Source organism: Podarcis cretensis (genome assembly GCF_951804945.1).
Source record: "Podarcis cretensis genome assembly, chromosome: 6".
Lineage (NCBI taxonomy): Eukaryota > Metazoa > Chordata > Lepidosauria > Squamata > Lacertidae > Podarcis > Podarcis cretensis.
This window is the reverse complement of record NC_137175.1, coordinates 76838303-76859427: the sequence shown is the minus strand read 5'-3', so window position 1 is coordinate 76859427 and position 21125 is coordinate 76838303. Positions and strand designations below refer to the sequence as shown.

At 44.5% G+C, this 21125-nt stretch overlaps 1 long non-coding RNA gene across 2 annotated transcripts in view; it reads left to right on the top strand.

The window, feature by feature from the left end:
- The window catches only part of LOC307218926, a 48437-nt gene that overhangs the window by 26575 nt on the left and 737 nt on the right, over positions 1 to 21125 (top strand). Inside the window, exons 2-5 of one of the 2 annotated variants that reach the window (XR_013840146.1) lie at positions 13409 to 13537; positions 17895 to 18100; positions 18679 to 18804; positions 19263 to 19318. This is a non-coding gene — a long non-coding RNA (uncharacterized lncRNA). Of the gene's footprint in view, positions 1 to 11621; positions 13538 to 17894; positions 18101 to 18678; positions 18805 to 19262; positions 19319 to 21125 lie in introns of those variants that run through there. The other variant, XR_013840147.1, reaches the window with a different exon arrangement.

Here is a 21125-nt window from a genome sequence, read left to right as displayed (position 1 = left end):
TGAGTAAATATGCTTTGGATCACCCTATTTTTTTTTAATAATCGTTTTTATTAATTATGAATTTTTTAAATAATAGTTTTTATTAAGGTTTTTGTGTTACAAAGAAAATGCATAAACAGGGAGTGGTTGTCTCCATTTTCAATTCATAGGCTTTTTCACAGTTCATTTATATTTGGGGAGAGGCACTTTTGTCACAGACATCTTGCACTTGGGGCACAGGAGACATCACTGCAGCCCCCCCCCCCACTGCCCAGGTTTCAATGAAACCACAGAGGGAGACAGGAGGTCTCCCCCATGGAGCTTTTTCAGCTCAGGAACCACAGACAGCCAGGGAGGCTGCAGCATGCTGGAGGCAAATGCTCACTGGCAGGGGCGCCGAATATAGGGGGTGGAGAGAGCTTCTGTCCCCTCAATATTTTGGGACCGGGGCTTAGGCCCCCTGAATATTGAGGGGGCGGCCCCTCCACTGCTGGGTGGGACACGTAAAGGTGAACATCACACTCTGTGCACCCTATCCCTCAAGCGCCGCAGCCTCTCTCTGCTGCTCAAGTTAGGCTTGACCCAGGGATGGAGCTTCCATGGCTGGCAGCCTCTCTCTGCTGCAGTGGAGCTGTGCATGGGGTAGCTAGCCCAGTTGAGGAGAGGGGCAGTAGCTCTTTACCACCAACTCTCCACTCCAAGGAAACTTCCTTGGCAGCTTCCTCGCATGCTGGAGCCAGGCTTTAATGGGAGCCTGTTGTTTTTTGGGGGGGGCGCCTGGTTGCACCTCTTCCAGAAAATATCCCCGGCGGATGGTGGGCGGAATGGGCCTGGCCAGGTTCAGGGGGCATTATGAGTGTGACGTCATGCACACGTGATTGTTAGGATATTGATGTTCCATTCCCCCCTAAGAGGAACAGATATGTGGATTGTTGTCTGTCACATGTCTGTTTACTTCCAGCACAGCTTGCTGGGAACTTCCATTTGTGTATTGCTTTTGCATAGTGCTTCTTCCTCTTAGACATGAAGGAGAGCAGACATGTTTTTCTTTGTCTTGATCTATGCTGAATAAACTGCTTGTAAATATGCTTTACATATGCCTCTGTCCGCCCTTCCATCACGAAGTGATTGTTATCCCTGCTGGCTAGCGCGCTCCAGCTTCTGAAGAGCTCTGAAGCTGCGGGTCACTGTTTGATGCTGTTCTGAGAACCAGAGTTTGCCTGGCTACTGGCCAGTGGGCTGGAGCCAGCTGGGGGCCTGCCAAATGCCCCTGTTCCCTTGGGCACATCACAACAGTGATGCGTGTTGGGCGCAACTTGGGAGCCCCTGCTCACTGCGGAGAAAAATCACACATGCACTACCATCAGTAAACTCAAGACCTGGCACCCACCAAAATGCAAAAGAAATTCTCAAGTGCCCCAACAATGAGACATTAAAATGGACGCCCTTTCGCAGGGGACGAAAACGCCGGAGAAACTGGAAGGCGGGTTTGGGCCCAGCACCTGTCGCAGCAACTATCTGGGTCACTTGTGACGCTGTCTGCTCACATTAGTCACCTGCACGGATATCTCAAGGCCGACTCATAACATACAAATTGTCCCTCTGACACAGACCTTCAGATTTCTGCAACCGTAAAGCAACATCTGAAGCAGAGAGAGGCTTAGAGCTATTTGCTTCCCCCACACTCCCGAAATCCAGTCCTCCTGATCTCTCACTTCAGCGCTTGGCTCGTCGGTTAGTTCAGCGTCTCCAAATGCCATCATGTCAAAAAGGGACCATTCACCCGTAACTAATTAGCATGGCAATTTGGCATTCGCTCCTCACATTACATCTCGCATTGTACGCACCATTATCCCTGCGAATCCAGCTGGCACAGGAAGTTTCAGTTTTAACTTTATGAAGGAATGCATTTTGTCTCCGAAGGCATCATCCATAAGTCCCCTAGTTAAGTTCCTGTCTTGGGAATGGCGCCGCCATCTCGCAGAGAGAAGGGCCTATTCCCGGAACATCCTTGTCACAGCAATACATCCAGCATATTTATTGCATTGTTTGTGTTTGTGTGTGTGTGCATGCGCAAAAAGAAGACAATTCGATGGTTGCATTTCATGCCTACTAAATAGAGGCCAGGCAACAGAGTGAATCAATGCTCTGGAATGTCAAACGAACAAACAGTGCTTGATTTAAATTTGTGGCTACACTGCTTAAGTGCTGTAATGATAGAGAGCTGAGCTACACAACTCATTAACCCATTTGTAAATAGAAGACTCTTATTGGGCTTGTGTGGAATCATAATGAAAAGCGGGGAAATGCTCTCTGATATGGTAAAGAGAGACTTCTTTGCTAATGCAATCCTCTGTGGAAACATAAATTCTGATTCCACAACAAACTGATTAATGAACTATGGCAAACATCTCCATATTACTGCGTAAACCCCCATTCTTCTGCCCAGCTTTGGCTGAAAAATAAATGCATGCGAAATAAACCTATTTTCTGTGCTGACGATGCCTCTGCTTGTTCAGTCTACATTGTGTTGGTACCTCAGACTGCACCTTGTTGCTCTCTGCTGTTCACCTTTCTTGCACTTTGGAGGTCACCATTCATTACCCTCCCTTTTAACCCCTAATCTATACCAAGGGTAGTCAATGTACTGCCCTCCAGTGGTCGTTGAGCTACAACTCCCATTATTCCAACTATAGGCAATAGGATTTTTTATTTTTTTTACTATATCCCCCATTATCCCTAACCAAGGGTCTAACCTGGAGCTCATGAGAACTGGTTTCCAACACCTGGAGGGCAGCATATTGACTATCCCTGATCTATGCTGAAGGACCACTTTAATGTTTTTTGATCTGGATGTGTTTATCACAGTTGTTTCTTGCCTTTCCTTGAGAAGCTTAGGGTAGCATACATTGGATTGGCTCACCTTATCATCACACCCAACCTGTGAAGTGGGTTAGATGGATAAATAGCTGCTAGCTGATCTCCCTGGTCCCAGTGCAATGCTCTGTTCATTACAACGGGCTTGTAAGATCTAACTGTTAGCAAAGTCACGTGGAGTCCAAGGAAAAAATAAATCTTAATAATATTTTACAGAGGAAACTGAACCAAAACACAGTATAATTTGAGGAGAAATAAACAGATGTTTTCTCTTTCTTACCTTAGGTTTTGTACATACCAAGGAGACATTCAACCAAACATACAAAGAAAAGCTCCCTCAAGACTACACACCCAATCAGGACCTGTGTTACCTCAAAACTAAGTCCCATTGAGTGGGGCTGACTCCCTTATTGTTAACCATTTCCTCCACACACACACCCCTTGGTCAGCTGACTTACTGACAGCAGAATTGACTCTTAATTTACAAACTTAATGATCCTTTCTGCTGTGACTAGACCCCCAAGGTTTACCAATAAGAGCCAGATGCGAAACAGTGGCTCAGCCAGGTATATAAGAATTGAGGAAAGAATTTGTGCACATGTTCAGTCCAGAATCAAGCTCACATTTTTACCCCACACAAAAATGCTGACCTCCTGATCTCACCCCAACCTCCACCATGTAATTCTTTCAACAACCCAATTTGAGTATAGGAGAAGATGTTTATTTGTTGCTATAGCTAGAAAATTGGAGGTCAGATCCCCCAGATATCTTACTAGTAGTTCCCAATTTACCTTCTGCCCAGAATAACATTTCCCAGCAAGCCCAGCAAGAACATTTTCTCTGGCCTGGAGAAAGGAAGCTACTATCCTTATGAGAAAGAGGGTGGAATGAGAGAGAAAGAGAGAGGAGAACAGCTTGAAAGCAGGTCTGCGAAGGCTACTAAAGCACAAGTTGGAGTGGAAGACATTTATTAACAGACTGAAAACCAAGGTAGCTCTGTGACTGTACACAAACTGAGTGTGTCAGAAAAGCTCTGGAAGAGAAAGGCCTAATACGTTCCTGAACTTGGCAAGGCCTACCAGGACCGTCCGTATCATGAGGGAGAGTGAAATGCCAGCCTCAGGCAGTTGGATTTTGGTGTCATGAAAGGGCAGCACATTTTTAACCTGCTTGATTTATTATTACTGTATTTTTACTCCCAGGGAGAGGCGCTCGAGGAATTTTCTGCCTCAGGTGCCAAAATGAGTTGAGCAGCTTATACACCTTGACTTGGAGGGGACATTTGCTGTTCAACCTCAGGAAAATGACTTGGGCTGGAAGAGGCATGACTTCAAGCTGCCAGTTAATCACCGCCTATATATGTGGATGTCAGGAAACAGAAGATATTTACCAGTCACTTTGAGATGTTCTATTTATACACTGCCGAGATCTGCTGTTGTCTTGGCCCCTAGTTTATAGATTCCACTACTGCTGGGGATGACTTGAACAAAAGCTGCAATTTCCAGAGAAATCAAAATGTGTGTGCCACTCAGGGCCATCTTAAGCATATCCGGTGCCATGGTGCAAATATCCCTCCAGCGCCCCCCCCCCCGATTCCCAGAGTTGTTGATCTTTTTCCAAGCCTCTGTGGGGATTGTTCTCCTCCTGCGGTGGCTTGGGAGGCAACCTGCATGCCCGCCAGCCATATGGTTGATGGGGCACAGCTGGCAGGCGTGCAAGGAAAAGGGAGGCCACCAGCAAAGCCGCACAACTCCTCCACTTGCTGGGGCACCCCTGAGAGGCCAGCGCCCTGGTGCAACGCGCCAGTAAGCCCAATAGGAAAGACGGCTCTGGTGCCACTTACAATATTGCATTGTGGCACAGAAACTTAGGGTGGTAGTCAACTAGATTTTACCTGGAGCAGGCCCTACAAAGGTGGTTCAACTAATTTCCGTAGGTCTACCATGAGTAACATTGAGCTGGATGCTACTCCGAGAAAAAAACTTTCCTAAAACAAACACCGTCTTCTACATCCAGTGTTTCTAATAGCACAAAGTCTTGAGGAGCTGTAGTTGAGTTATAGGTAGTGTTCTGCCTCCATGGCTGGAGCCAGTATGTCTTCTCTATGCTTGCTGCTGAGGACAGTGCTGTTGTGGTCATGTCCTGCCCATGAACAACCTGTAGGCCTCTGGTTGACCACTGTCAGAGCAGAATACTAAGCTAGAGGGGCCTTCGGCTGATCCAACAAGGCTGTTCTTATGTTCATATACAATAAACTTCCATGGCAGCTCACCATCTTTAATCTGATAATAGGACTTATATACTTGGAATGGGTACTCAGCTTTATTTTAACATGTTCTAGATCACTGGTCTTGAACTAGTGAGTTGTGGCCCACTAGTGGGTCATGACCTGATACAAGGTGGATTGCAACAGGAGTACTTCCACCATGCAAATATATGATAAAAGATGGCATATCCTCCAACATTTCTCTGATGAAAATAGGGACGCCCTAAGGAAAAGTGGGACATTCCAGGATCAAATCAGAAACCAGGGCACCTTCTGTACATCCAGGACTGTCACTGGAAAATAAGGACACTTGGAGGGTCTGAAAAGGGTCCTGGAACTGAAAACGTTGACAATAGATGTTCTAGATTGTATGTTTGTAATTACCTATGGCTAATTTTATGCTGTGAACTGCCCTGGCATTGTCAGATGAATGGTGGTATACAAATTTAATCAATAAAATAAATCAATGGAATGTGTGCATTTATTCTCAAAATACTGCTCTTCTCCTCCAAAGTGAAAGCAAGGGGCTAGAATATATCTTGCAAATCTCTGCTTTCTTCTGCTCACCAAAGAGTTGTTTGAGTGTCAGAGTATCTACGTAACTGGGGCTGTGTATATATTTGGACCAGGGCCATGTCACGTAGTTAAACCAGAAGTTTGGGTTCTGAATGTATTTAGCAGAGGCTGTCTGTTTTCCTAGCTTTTGTATGCGCCGTTTTTGGTGTGGCTTTCAGATCAGCATGCCACGCATGTTCCAGCCCCTGCATGGAAGAAACAAAATGTCTCTGTCACTTTGTGTTGTTTGACTTTGCAAATGTAATTAGGCAACTACCTGATGTTGGTACATCGGGGCACCTCATGGATTTTTTAATAGCGCTAAGTTATGAGTCGCTGTAGCATGGAGCTGAGTTGTAATTGTCACACTTTACTTTTGGCAGTGTATTAACTCCCGCCAGATTTCTAACTCCCAGAATGTATGTGATTGCCAAGTTAGGCCATCTGTAAACACTAACACTTGGTGAACTAACCAAATACACAGTTTGACTATATATTTTTTCCAGGACACGAATAGAGATTATCTCTGGGGATGCAAAAGAGAGAGAGCATAATCCAGCCAGACTTAAATCTCATTGATTTTAACAACAAAAACTTAAAACACCTAATTAGCTCTTCCACCAAACTCATTGTTACTTTGAGACTGCAAGTCTGTGCATTTTCACTCAGAAGCAAGTTGCTGTGAATTGAATGGGTCTTATTCCTCATTGCAACCTTAGACTGCAATCCTGAGCACATTTATCAAGGAATAGAGATAGACCAAACTGTTAATTTGCTACATTGGCTCCCAGTACGTTTCCGAGCACAATTCAAAGTGCTGGTGTTGACCTTTAAAGCCCTAAACGGCCTCGGCCCAGTATACCTGAAGGAGCGTCTCCACCCCCATTGTTCTGCCCGGACGCTGAGGTCCAGCGCCGAGGGCCTTCTGGCGGTTCCCTCATTGCGAGAAGCAAAGCTACAGGGAACCAGGCAGAGGGCCTTCTCGGTCGTGGCACCTGCCCTGTGGAACGCCCTCCCATCAGATGTCAAAGCGATAAATAACTACCTGACATTCAGAAGACATCTTAAGGCAGCCCTGTTCAGGGAAGTTTTTAATCTGTGATATTTTAGTGTATTTTTGGTTTTTATGGAAGCCGCCCAGAGTGGCTGGGGAAACCCAGCCAGATGGGTGGGGTACAAATAATAAATTATTATTATTATTATTATTATTATTATTATTATTATTATTATTATTATTAATTTGAATTTCTCTCAGTCCCCGCCTCTGTTGAATTCAGTTCTAGACATTTCCATATCTGATTGAGTTTTTTTTTAAGCCCTCACGAACATTTAAGTGTGAATTTCTCCTAAAAAACACAATTTTGCCTGATACACTATTTTTTTTTTGCAAAACAATTTTGCCTACGATAATGCTTTTTAATGCAGTATTTTCATCAGCCTATGCATTTTTATGCACACTTTGCCCTAGTATATGCATTTTGGCACACATTACTTGGCTGGAGAAGTGCATTGTTTTGTAAAATGAGAATTGGGCAGGTTTACCTTCATGCCTACCTGGGCGTGGTCTTGGTCTTGGTTGTAGGTAGTGGATCTTCTTTTGGATAACTATGCTTAGAAATCGATGACAATGGGTCAATCTCAGAGGTTAACCTGTGAGGTGAATCTACGTGAACCTTTTCTTCAAACCAGGCACTTTCTTTTGGAATATTTTGGAAGAATTGGTTACAAACCCGTAGGAAATAAGCTGAATAAACAGGCATACTTTTTGCGTCTTGAGGCCCACCCCCAAAATAAATACACACAGACACTTATATTAGTTTAAGTTTTTGGGTAAATTCTGGCCACAACTTTATTGAAATACAATCACGTGAGCGGTATTGGCTTAGGCATTGACTCCCCACTATAACTGACTCCACTTCTCAGGGTGATCTTTCAATGGGGTAAACCAAACGAGGGAGCAAGGTCGATGAGGACCAACCTAAGCTCACCCCGGGGTCCCTGTGGTCCCGGCATGGCCCTAGCCCCTCAAGCAGTCTTCAGATGAGATCCAGGACCCCCAGATTCCTTTAACGGAATACCCAATTCCTGGAGGGGCAAGTGATGGCTGCACCTCCCCTCCCCACAATTCAACTGAGCCAATGCCTAACCGCCACCTTACAAGTTGTGACGATTTGCTAAGGGGTAGGCGAGAACCAAATGGCTAAAAGCCAATCTGCCAAATGGAAAAAATTCCTACCCAGCCCCTGTTCCAAAACAGGTGACCCAAACCAAAGCAAGGCCAAGAGACTCTACCTAAACTAGGGAGGGTGGGAGGGTGTTCATCCGTGCAAATGCAAGGGCCCCACTTGCATCACACTGCTGCTTTTAAAGCCCCTGGGATCACGCCACCTACTGGCTATTGGCTAAAACAGCCTGGCATGATCCCAGGGGAATAGCCAGGACTTCCTTCTCCTCCCCCCCCATTTTAACCCTGTCAGGTGAGCTCTTGGGTCCCGAGTGCAACCAGGACCCTCTGTTATGAGGATCCCATTTGTGGCACAATCCTGTACATGTCTTCTCAAAAGTAAGTCCTATTGAGTTCAGTGGCACTGACTCCTGAGTAAATGGGCACAGGGTTGCAGCCACAATCTGTTGTGTCTGTACGATGATGGCATCCTCAGCTATGCTATCCGTGTTCCAGTGTTACTGTTTCATTTTCTGAGAAATGCCCACTATTTTCAGTCTTGAAGAGGCCGCACACTGTGTGGGAGTGCCAGGAGTACTATATTTCTCTGTTGTAAAGATGATGATCAGCGGCTGATAATGTCCATCTTGAGACTGTAGCTGTTTGCAAGAATAATGTATGTCAAGCAAACCGTTCACATTAAATAGGCACACTTCTGGAGTTTCGAACAGCAAAGGATTATTACGTACCCAACACTTCCTATGTGTGCATTAACCACACTCGGTGTGGGGGCATGGAGTTCATAAACTATGTAAGACAATGTGTGCGCCTGTGTGTGTTAAGCAAAAATCACAGAACTGATTGAACATGCAAGTACATTTCAGTGAAAAATGTATGCTGTCTGCAGAAACATGGGAGCAGTAGACAAACACAGTTTAGAATACATGTCAAATGAGAGATCATCTGTGTGATCACCACATCTAGACAACATATCAAATGAAAATAAAGATATACAAAAAGGCAGTATATTGCTTCACGTGGTGTATATGTGACGGTAGCCTTCCTGTTGTTTGCTTCTGGGTAAAAAAAAAAAAGAGAGAGTGATGGGGCAGGGTGATAAAACAAATTGTGCCTGTATGTGGAAGGGAAGAGAAGGAGAACATATATGTTGCTCTTTATTAACAGTCTTACACACACACACACACACACAGGCCAATAGATTCTCATGCACTTACACAATTGCATTCTGCACAGCAACAAATCACAATGTCACATTTTCCCTGGCATAAAATATTGCGCCTTGAATATTTCAGAAATGCAACAGACGTGCTGCTGCAATGAACAAATGGGTGATCATTTCAATATCGTCAGCTAACACTAGCTTTTCTTTATAACCAAAGAGTACAACTAGGAGATCCAAAGGCAGTTCGTCACCTGTTACGGTTTGGATTTATTCTTTTAGACCAAAACGGTCTTATCTCCAGGCAAGACCAGAATATGTGGAGTGAATCAGGATTACAGAAAGCACATCTCCAAGAGGTGTTCTTTGCACCATATGGTTGGGTCTATTAGGTGTTTTGTAAAAACAAAAAAACAAAGCTTTCATGCACTGAACATGGTAATTCAAATGTTGATGATGTCCCATCAAGGTAATTAAAAACTTCAGTGAGAAGTCATCAGTTTGATTGGCACGTTCGATGAAGAAACTTGCTCAGCTGCATTGCGGAACAAGGACCATTTGCCCCATAAAGTCTTCTCTTACTTACAGAGTGATCCAAAGTCCCCTTAGACCAGGCGGGATGTGTGTGTGTGTGTGTATGTGTGTGTGTGTGTTGAACAGAGGTTTCCTTCCACTCAACATGACTGGCAGAGCTGCCTACCACTGGTTGCTGAGCAGCAGGCAGATCTCTCGAGATTTCTTGGAAACCCTTAAGCATTGTGCTCCAGGAGTGGGGCAGAGCTGGCCAGGGATCTTGTAGATTTGCTGCCTCTGCAAAGTGGTTGGACCAATAGCACAACCCAGGAGACAACTCCATGAAACAGATATGCTTTAGTCCAAAAGCCTACAGGAAACCCTTTAACGACTGAGCCAGTTCCCAAACGGAGTCAAGGAGAACCACAACCAATGAGAAATGAATGCCTATTTATTGGGGTTGGGTGGAGAGGGAATTGTGTGAAATAATGTTGTTTCTGGAAATGGCCTTGTTCACTCTGTTGTGTTGCTCCTTGTGACTTGAGAGGTGTCTTCTTGTTTGTCTCTGGGCTCTCAAGCAACATTTTTAATTACAAAGAAGAGACGATTTGGTGAGACCCGTTATTGCTTGTTCTTGGCAAAGTGTACACAGCTTCTGTGAATTGCTATTGGGAGCAACAGGAGGGAGGGACGAAGGATTTAAACCTGGGAAGCATGGAAGGATTAAGTGTAGGAAACAGCGGGAATAAATGTTACCAGAAAAGGACTGACACAAGCTTGCATTTTCTTGGTCGGAAAACAAGTGCACAAGAGGAACGTAGTCTTCAAAGAACTATTTGATGGAGGAGGGTCAGGTTTTAATTTGTGGGGCTGCAATGACTGGCATGGTACAGCATTATTCATGGCGTGTGACTGCTTGTGGTGGTGATTGGTGGAAAGGAAAACAGTCCGCCTACATACTACCTCTGCAGCGAATGGCTTTTGTTTATTTCAGGGACTGCAGTTGGGTTGTTCACCTAGTAAAGGGAGCTTTTTTGGAGTTGATTAATGTGCCTTTCCACTAATTAGGCTGTAATCCAAAGGGGGCTCAGCCACCATATCATAACCTCTGCCAGGCTCTTGCCAGCAGGGGAGATTCCTGTGGGTTTTCCCACCTGCAAGAATTTCCCTTCCACTGGAAATGATAGAAGCGCAAGTAAGGGCTTGAAAACACCTCCATTTGTCCCACTGCTTTCCCCCAGGGAAACTGCAGTTTACTTCTGAATCAGACCAAAAAGCAAGGAGGTTTCCTGCAGAATGCTGTTTGGTAAAGAATTGCCTGTCTCGCATGTGACATGACATCACCTGCCCTGTTATGACATGACCCGACCCGACCTGTCATGACCTGACATTATCATGACATGTCATGTCCCGTCCCGACATGATCTCTCCCCAGAACCTGGCACCAGTCTCACTTGTCGGGCACGTTTCCTAGTTCCCCTGCTCTGTTGGTGCTTCTGGGATGCAAAATAAAAACACAACAGAGGGCTGTTCAGTAGCACCTTAGAGACCAGCTAAGTTTTTTTTCTTGGTATAAGGTTTTGTGTGCATGCACACTTCTTCAGATAACTGGTATCTGAAGAAGTGTGCATGCACACAGAAGTTTATACCAAAAACAAACAGTTGGTCTTTAAGGTGCTACTGGACATTTTAAATATTTTTTATATATATAATCGACAACAGAGGGCGAACGTCCTAGAGTGGAAAAAACAGGAATGAGGGCAAAACTCTTAAAACCGCTCTGACTTGCCCTGGGATGATTGTCTGGATGTAAAGAGCAGAATGGGGTCTCCGCTGCCCTCCCCCACAGCTGGTAGGCTGGGCAGTCAGTTCCTGCAGTTGTGCTGGAGGGAAGAAAGGGGACATTCCTAGATCCAATCGGATGCTGGGATGAGCTCTTGTGAATTTGTGATGTCCCAGGAAATTCAAGGCACTTGGAGGGTGTGCAAAAAACAGCCTACACATGCAAACCTGTCTACGCAATAAACAGCACAATTCTAAACACACTTCCTAAAAAGAAATTTCATTGAGCTCAATGCACTTGGGACTTCCCTCTGTGTAAACATGGTCCAGCTTGCACTGGAGGTTTCTTATTGAAACTTCATTAACAAGGGGTGGATCCTTTCTTTTGTGTAGCAGCAGCTCAAGCTCCATTTGTGTACTACAGTAATACCTCCGCGAACGTCCGCCTTGTCTAGCGTCCATTCTGGCGAATGTCCATGGAAAACCTGGAAGTACTGGAACAGATTATTTCTGGGTTTGCCACTCACACATGCGAGAAGCGCAAACCGCTCCATGCATGTGTGCAGACGCAGCGCTTTGCCCTGCATCCTTTTTGGCTAGGGGCTGAGGCTCTGGAACAGATCCCAGCCACAAAATGAGGTACGACTGTATTTGCAAGTACAATTTTTTTAATCCTGGAAACTGAAAACGTTTTGGCAGTTTCATTTGTGCCCCACAAAAACGGTTCTGTTCCCCTCAAGGGACAGTCATTAGGATTTTGTTGTGACCAGCCTGCAAGGCAGACGGAATGGTATTTATTTTGTTTATCGTGATCGTTCATTCTTCCACATACAAATAAGGAGAGCATAAAATCCAGAGCGCCTTTCCGTTGTGGCAAACAAGTTAGTTTTTAATGCCCCTCGTTTCTTGCTGTAAGATTTTGATTCCCCACCCCACCAGATAACCAGGATAAAGTTAGAGCTACGAATTAGAACAGCTTCTCTTGGGGTTTAGTGACTTTACAACATGTAGCCTATCATAACCTACAGTTTCCTTCTTGCCTCAGTTAGTGAAAGACAGCTCTGGAGCAGAGAGGCATCAGGTATTCAAACATTTATGTAACACTAGAGATAAAATGTCACTAGCAATATAAACAGTTGACTTGCAGCCCACGCCATAAATCCTTGGGCACACAAGAAAGGAGTTAGCCGGCATCGGGATTCCTGACATCTTCTGGTAACTGTACTTTCTCTAGATAGCTGCTAAGCCGGGCAGGAGCTTATTTCATGCATTAAATTACTTGCGGCCGAGAGAATTAGAAAATCCAAACAATTAGTAAGATATCACATGTCTGCCATGTTATTGTAAACCGGCAAAAGCTCTTCCAAAGTGCCATGTTCCCCGGATTTAAGGAAACGCTGCCCTCTTGTGCAGGAAAATGAAGCAACCACAATATTTCCCCCCCTTTTCTTTGCCAAATAGCCCACTTCTTAACAGCAAGCACAACACAGGGACTCAGCCCTGAAAACCCATTCACAGGGGGAGCAGGGTAGGCGGAGGATATCTTTTCCTTTTTTTCTTCTTCTCTGTATCCCAGGGAGAAGGTTGTATGCACAGGCGAAATATTGCTGAACTTTGCAAGCAGTCTAGGAATTTCGTATCTTTTTTAGAATGTCTCAATGCTCAGATCCAAATTACATGGGGGAACTGGTCTCTCTCCTGCCCTTGTATTATTGGGTCCATAATAACCTGGTGATGTGATGCTGGGTATAAATGCAAATAGGGAAAAGGCTGTTGCTCGGTGGTAAAAATCCTCGAGTTCAATCCCTGGTGTTTGCAGGTAGGAGAAGTCTCCTGCCTAAAACCTTGGTGAGGTACTATTAATCAATGTAGACAACACTGAGCTATGCTGAGCTAGATAGACCAATGGCCTGATTCAATATAAGGTGGCTTTGCGTGTGCCACTAATGAAAAAAGGGGTTTAATTTTAGCAGTTAAGCAGAATGAATTCTGTCCACTCTCGTTGCATGAGATGTTGATGGCCTCAGAGTCATGCTTATGTTCACAAATGTCACGTCTGTGTAACCGTTCTTGCTGTCTGTCTTTCTCTTAGAACCGTCCTTCAGGCAGTAACATGCCAAGCAACGATTAAAGATTTGCTGCAGTTGCGAAGTCTGGCTGGACCGAGTGCCCCCAACAGTTCAACGCCTCCACTGAACTGTTTAACAAACATGGCACATCGGTAAGTGGCAGAAATGAAATCCGGTCCCTCTGTTGTGCAGAGCAAGGATGCAAAGCAGATAACAACTCACAAACCTCCAGGATCACTGTAGAGGCTGAAGTGAGCGGGGCTGCTGCTCTTTGTTTAGGCAGCCATAAAAATCCTTTACAGCTTCATCTCTGTGGGAAAATGGAACAGGGACAGAGGGTGCTGAAACTTCTTTCCAAATTCATGTTTAGGCTGCAATCCTGTAGCCCATGAATAAGCTGCATTGAATTTAACAGGGCTTCCATCTGAGATCACACTTTTTCATTACTTAACTGCAATACCATCGGATGTGGCCATGATGACAGCCATTGATGCAGTTTAAACCAAGACACCCACTGCCCTGAAATAAATTCCTCATTGTAGCAGGCCAGGATGTTGCTGTGCTATTTAGAACATTGATGGGGAACCTGTGGACCTCCAAATGGTGTTGGAATCCAGTTCCCGTCAGTCCCAGCCAGCATGACCAACGGTCATGGATTTCGAGAGTATTAGTTCAACTTCACTGGGAGGGCCACAAGCTCCATACCTGTTTGAGAAACAGGGACAGTCAAAGACATTATGCTGCCTGAGGCAAAGGTGACAATCCCTCTCAATTCTATGTGTAGAGGCCAGTGGGCTGGTAGATGAATCTTCCTTCAGCACTGGTGATGGGATAGCATCCTCCACCATACCAAAGGACCTCCGGCGATACCATATGGTGTAGTGGTTAAGAGCAGTAGATTTGTAATCTGGTGAACCGGGTTCGCATCTCCGCTCCTCCACATTGCAGCTGCTGGGTGACCTTGGGCTAGCCACACTTCTCTGAAGTCTCTCAGCCTCACTCACCTCACAGAGTGTTTGTTGTGGGGGAGGAAGGGAAAGGAGATTGTTAGCCACTTTGAGACTCCTTCGGGTAGTGATAAAGTGGGATATCAAATCCCAACTCCTCCTCTTCTTCTTCTTCATATTGCAACAAAGAAGAATGGCTGGGTGCTCAAGAGGAATGGCCAGACACTGTTCCTGTTTTTCCAGAGCATCTGCTGCCTGAAATGGTTGCCTGCCTCTGCCAAATAGTAGGGTCGGCCTTGTTTAGAAGACTGTAAGCAGGGAGATGACTAATATTTATAACATTATGCAGTGTGTAGAGTGAGCACACAGAGAGACATAAGACTAAAATGAAGCTGGTTGGTGGAAGATTCAGGACAAATGGAAGTGCTTCTTCATAAGAAAGCTATGTAATTCAGTACTTGAAGGGCCGGTTATGGTCGGCAACTTAGATGGCTTTACAAGGAGATTAGGCAAAAAATGGAGGACAAGTTTATAATTGCTCTTAGTCATGTTGGCTTTCTACTGCCCTCCAGGTTCAGAGGCATGAACCTACCAAATTTGCACATTCTGAAACAATAGAAGAACTGAAACACAGCATTTCTTCAAAATGCCCACTCCTCTGAATTTTGCAATGCAGTTCTTCCATGAAGCAATGCATACAATAGTGCATATTCTTCAGTAAAGTGTCCATAAAACATGAATATACTTGTGAAAATAACATATACAATGCATTATTTTAGGGGAAATTGCCTGGGGGGGGGAAAATGTGCATTTGGGGCAAAATTGCATACAAACATCCCTATTAGGAGGGGGGGAAATCACAAACTGATGTGGGAAAAGTAGAGAGCTGAATTTAAGATTGGAAAACGAAGAAATTGAGAGAAGCCAAAATTAACAGATTCACCCTTCCCTAGAGGGGACCCTTATGCTCAGCTTTGGCCTCCGCAAGATCTGGTTGGCCATTGTGGGAAACAGGACACTGAAGTAAATCATCATTTTGTTTGATCCATCAGAGCTCTTATTATGTTTCAGGGAGGTAGCTAGTCAGTTATTTGTTGGGAGTGAATTACTTACAGCAGTGTCAGGAGCAAGCTAACAGTAAATCACACTGTGCATGTTGGAGTCCCCCCCCCCCAAAGCAATCAGAGACTGTGCCTGTGTGGCTGTCTTTGCTTCTCCCGCTTCATGCCTCTTCTGATACTGGGAGACCAGTGGGGAAGGGAGCTTGCCACAGCAGGCAGGGGAGACACCTGTGACTCTTCGCCATCCTGACTTATCTCTGCTTCTTGGCCTCCCTCCTCCCACCCTCCTGCTTCAGCTTCTGCCTCTGATTCTGGAGTTCTCTCTGCCACAGACTGTTCCAGCTCACTAAGTCCTGTTACCTCCTGAGCTTTGAAGACCTCCTCTTCCCAGTCTTCTCCCTCTTCTCCCTCACCATTGTGCCAACACCACTTCCTGGGCTCTGGGCCTTCTTCCCTTGGTGGTCCCCCTGCTGGTTCCTCCCACCATTCCTCTGCATCCAACCAGTACATGACAGGCATGTGTCACAGCAGAAGAGGTTAAGAACACCATGCATAGTGTTGCAGTCTTTATGGAGCAGTCATTTGGATTTGTTTATGGGGCGGTTGTATGTCAATAAGCATTCATTCGGCGGTTGATCTCACACTTTTCAACTTGGTTCCTCTTCACTTTCCAAAACCTACTATTTATTTTTTACATGTGCATTTGTTGAGCTATGGAAACAGAGCACTTTAATTCCTTTTAATAGCAGAAATGCAAAGTTCTGTCTTGCTAAATGCTGAGCTACGACCCTTGCCTCCTTCTTTTATAGGCTGGTATTAATTGGACGTGGGTGGCGCTGTGGGTTAAACCACAGAGCCTAGGACTTGCCGATCAGAAGGTTGGTGGTTTGAATCCCCACGACGGGGTGAGCTCCTGTTGTTCGGTCCCTGCTCCTGCCAACCTAGCAGTTCGAAAGCACGTCAAAGTGCAAGTAGATAAATAGGTACCGCTCCAGCGGGAAGGTAAAGGGCGTTTCCGTCTGCTGCTCTGGTTCGCCAGAAGCGGCTTAGTCATCCTGGCCACATGACCTGGAAGCTGTCTGCGGACAAACGCCGGCTCCCTCAGCCAATAAAGTGAGATGAGCGCCGCAACCCCAGAGTCGGTCATGACTGGACCTAATGGTCAGGGGTCCTTTACCTTTTTATTAATTGGACCCAGAAGAAGAGGCAAGCAGATAGGCAACAGCAACAATGGCAAGGTGGTGATGGGTGAATCTTCCTTCTTCTTCTTCTTCTTTTTTTTTGGAGGGCAAACAAGATTGAATTCTGGGGGAAGGGTTCCTCTTCACTCACTTGTTTAATATCCAAAACAGCTGCTAGTCTTGTGTCATCTCTAATGCTCACAAACCTCTCACACAGAAGGCTGTTGATTTTCTAACTATTACTATTTCCATTTTTACAAAATCTGAAAAGGGAGGCAGTTGCTATGAACAAAGCCCTTGTCTTGCCAAACGTGGAATGGAGGTTGAGACGAAACAAGTGATTTTCTTTTTTTCTTGTTCCTTTATGAGGTTGTTAAATGACTGTATCCTCACTTCCAGTGGTCATTTGTTCTGTAGTCTACTTGCCTTCTCATGGGGACACTTAACAGAAGGCAGCCAATGAAGGCAAAATGAAATGTAATGATAAAATACACTCTCACTTAAAAAAAAAAAAATCCTTCAGAAGCATTGAGATAATAACTTGGGCATGGGGGAAATCCCCCAGAATTCAAGCTTGTTAAATATTTTGAAATCTGAGTGGGGGGGATTAACTGGGAGGACAAAGAAGTTTAGAATGCGGTTTATTCCATTATGTTAATGAAATGGTTAATTCTATTGCCATAGCAACAAAGAACAGCCATGATAAAAAGCTAAAGGTCTCCACACAAATGCCTGATACAAGGTCTCTCTAGTTCTAAAGCTGATTTTTAGTAGCTACAATAGAAGTGATATGTGTTTTCAATATCGTCTTAAGCTTCCATATCAAAACCCTCTCGCTTAATCCAATAAATAGACTAGTAGCATAAAGTGGCATATATGTTTGCACGTTTAAAACCTGACAAAAGAGGTTTACCACTACACAATCTTAGCGGAGGATCTCAAGCGAAGATACGGAGGGCAGGAGGGGGATCATAGGCAAGAGTAAAACTGAAAATAAAATATTGTAAGTGGGGATAGCTGTCAGACACACAATACCATATTAAATGCCGAGAAAGAGAACCAAGACAGGGAGAATGAAATTTAAAACTGAGGATGCAGACTATTGCTCCTTTAGTCCCCTTCTTGTTTGGTTGTCTTGAAAAAGCTGTAACAGGGCTTCAGGCAGGATGGATGGAAGCAAGATGATGGAAAAGGGCAGCAGGGCACATCAGGTGAGCTGGATTTAGAGACTGAGACCTGGTTCGAAGTATAAGTGTAAACAGCTGGGAGGTGTTTGGTGCCATCTTAAGAGTCATAGTCTTTCTCATTCTGTCCAACTAGAAAATACTGAAAGGGTGTGCTAGGATAACTATGCAAAGGACTGAATTAACAACAACAACAACAACAACAACAACAACAACAACAACAACAACAACCTCACCCTGGCAAATCATTACTTTGGCTGCATTGCAAAATTTGGAGAAGGGCAAAATTTGAAGGGAGGTTATGTGTTTCAGTTCACACCTCATTTCAGAAACTCAAATGAGGTAAGTTTGCCTTTAAATGTGAATTCAATCAGCTCTCTTCCCCCCTTCCCTGCTAACAACCTTGACTTACTACCACATGCGAACACTGTCTACAGCTGTTTATTTCGAAAGAGAAAGCCAAAAACAAGCCTCTTGGGTTCAAAGAAGATTTCTAAGGACAGGTTTCAAAAACATCATGCATCACTAGCAATTAAAAATATAGCGCCAACTAAAAGGTGAGCATGTGTAAGTCAGGGAGCAGTGCCATATTTATCTGAATTTGTGAAATGTTTTTTTTTTTTAAAAAAGAATAATCTGAGAGGTGCAAAAACCCTCTGAAGCCAAGTACGAGCAAGAGTTTTGACAAAATAATAAATTAAGAGAAGATTTAGATTGTCTGACTGCCAAGATATAGCTAGACAGGGAGATAATTCTGCCAATTTTAGGGCTTGGTTGAGCCCAATTAGTTTTTCTTCTCTCAAAAAGTTAGAGAGTTAAGAGAGTGCTACTAATACATAAATCCTAGTAATTAGTATCTGATTCCCATGCATTCATCATTTTGATTTTATGCTGTTTGGTTTTTTTATACTATCCCCAAGGAAACCTGGCTAGCTGTGAAACCTGTGACCTCTTTAGCAACGTAGCATCACCCTGTCACCGCCATGGATATGAATAGATATTACAATTCACAGAGGAGATGAAGCTACAGTACTATCTGATTCTTGGTAAGACAGTCTTGATATGCCATCTGTCCAATTGCATTACAGAAAGTTACCATGAAATGTTTAGGATTGGACCCAGATTACTTACTTTATTTCGGGATTTTGCTGTATTTTTTACTTTATGTATTTTACTTTATTTAGGGCAATCCAAACCCAAGATCTGTCAGGATTGAGTGAGTTTGGAACAGGCAGATCTTGAGAGGGTTATTCCAGTGTAAGTTCCACACTCTGGCCATGAATATGCCAGTGTAACACCTTCAACCTGGCTGAGTCTGACCATGCTGGCTAAGCCGCAGCTCAGCAGAGGAACTTAAGCTGGAGGAATTTATACCATCTTAAGTTACCCAAAGGTGGAGCAAGCAGAGACTTGCATGTATTCCAAGTCAGTCACATGATCTGGCAACCCAGTGGGACTCATGCCAGCTAAACTCTATTTTAAAGACTTGTTTTCTATCTCCAAGGTTCGGGCTGGGTCAGCTGGCAAGTCTCCAGTTCCTGAATCAAGCTTGGAATATGGGTAAGTCACACCAGCTTAACTTAAAATACCAGTTTCCTATGCTTCATATTGCACTGTAATTTGGAAATAAGGCCAATTGAACTCAGTGGGATGTTCATTTGCCTAGGCATGCACCGGATTGCAGCATGTACTGCCTTCAGGGTGCTGGGCAGCTAAAATAATCCCACCCTGAAAAACATGTTCAGCATGTTGATATACTCTTAGAAAGCATTAGTTGTCAAAGTCATCTGTAGAAGTCATGGTCCTTTTGTTCAGCCAACTTCTGTGAACAAAAGGGAAGAAGACTTTTCCCTACCAAAACTTGAGAGAAGAAACAAAGTGAAGAAATCCTCAGAAAGGATTTGTTTTCTGAATATAATATAATATTTCTACCCTGTCCATCTGGCTGGGTTTCCCCAGCCACTCTGGGCAGTTTTCAACAGAACATTAAAAACAGAATAAAACTTAAAACATTAAAAACTTCCCTAAACAGATGTCTTCTAAAAGTTGGATAGTTGTTTATTTTCTTAACATCTGATGTGAGGGCGTACCACAGGGCGGGCGCCACCACTGAGAAGGCCCTCTGACTGGTTTCCTGTAACCTCACTTTTCGCTATGAGGGAACCACCAGAAGGCCCTTGGAGCTGGACCTCAGTGTCCTGGCTGAACGATGGGGGTGGAGACACTCCTTCAGGTATACTGGGCCGAGGCCGTTTAGGGCTTTAAAGGTCAACACCAACACTTTGACTTGTGCTCGGAAACGTCCTGGGAGCCAAAATAGGTCTTTCAGGAGCGGTGTTATATGGTCTCGGCAGCCACTCCCAGTCACCAGTCTAGCCACCGCATTCTGGATTAATTGCAGTTTCCGGGTCACCTTCAAAGGTAGCCCCACGTAGAGCACATTGCAGTAGTCCAAGCGGGAGATAACCAGAGCATGCACCACTCTGGTGAGACAGTCCGCAGGCAGGTAGGGTCTCAGCCAGTGTACCAGGTGGAGTTGGTAGACAGCTGCCCTGGACACAGAATTGACCTGCGCCTCCATGGACAGCTGAGAGTCCAAAATGACTCCCAGACTGCACACCTGCTCCTTCAGGGGCACAGTTGTCCCATTCAGGACCAGGGAGTCCCCCACCCCCGCCCACCCCATCCCTACAAAACAAAATACCGTATTTTTTGGACCATAACACTCACTTTTTTCCTCCTAAAAAGTAAGAGGAAATGTCTGTGCGTGTTATGGAGGGAATGCCTACGGGTGGCATGCCTACGGATTTTCCTCCTCTAAAAACTATGTGCGTGTTATGGTCGGGTGCGTGTTATAGAGCGAAAAATACGGTAATTGAGAGTCTCTTAGGAAATCACAACACATCTAAAACAGCATTATCTCGCAAGTAAGCAGACGAATGCTGAAATCTGTATGCATAATGACATATTTAGAATTATATCTCTTGTAACCCTGGCAATTTTTGCATTGCATGCCTGTGCTTCGGGAAAGCTGTAGTGACCAATGCCAGCTAGCTTCTTCTTTCAACATTAAGGATGCCAGTTGTGAATTAAGAACTCTTGATGTTGTGGCAAAGATGTTCTTGTAATACGGTGAACAATTATAACACCTCAGAACAAGATAACACTACACAGCAGGTGGTCTGTTTAATGGTGCCTCTTGAGGTCCTCAGGGGAAGTTGCAAGACAGAAAGAGCATTTTGATAAGATTTGGAAACATACCCACAATTTTTCTTCTTCTTCTTCTTCGGCCTCTATTTTTATTGATGACATAAGTGAGGAGATGCAACTTGTTATAAAATATTCTTACTATAGAATCTGTTTGTCA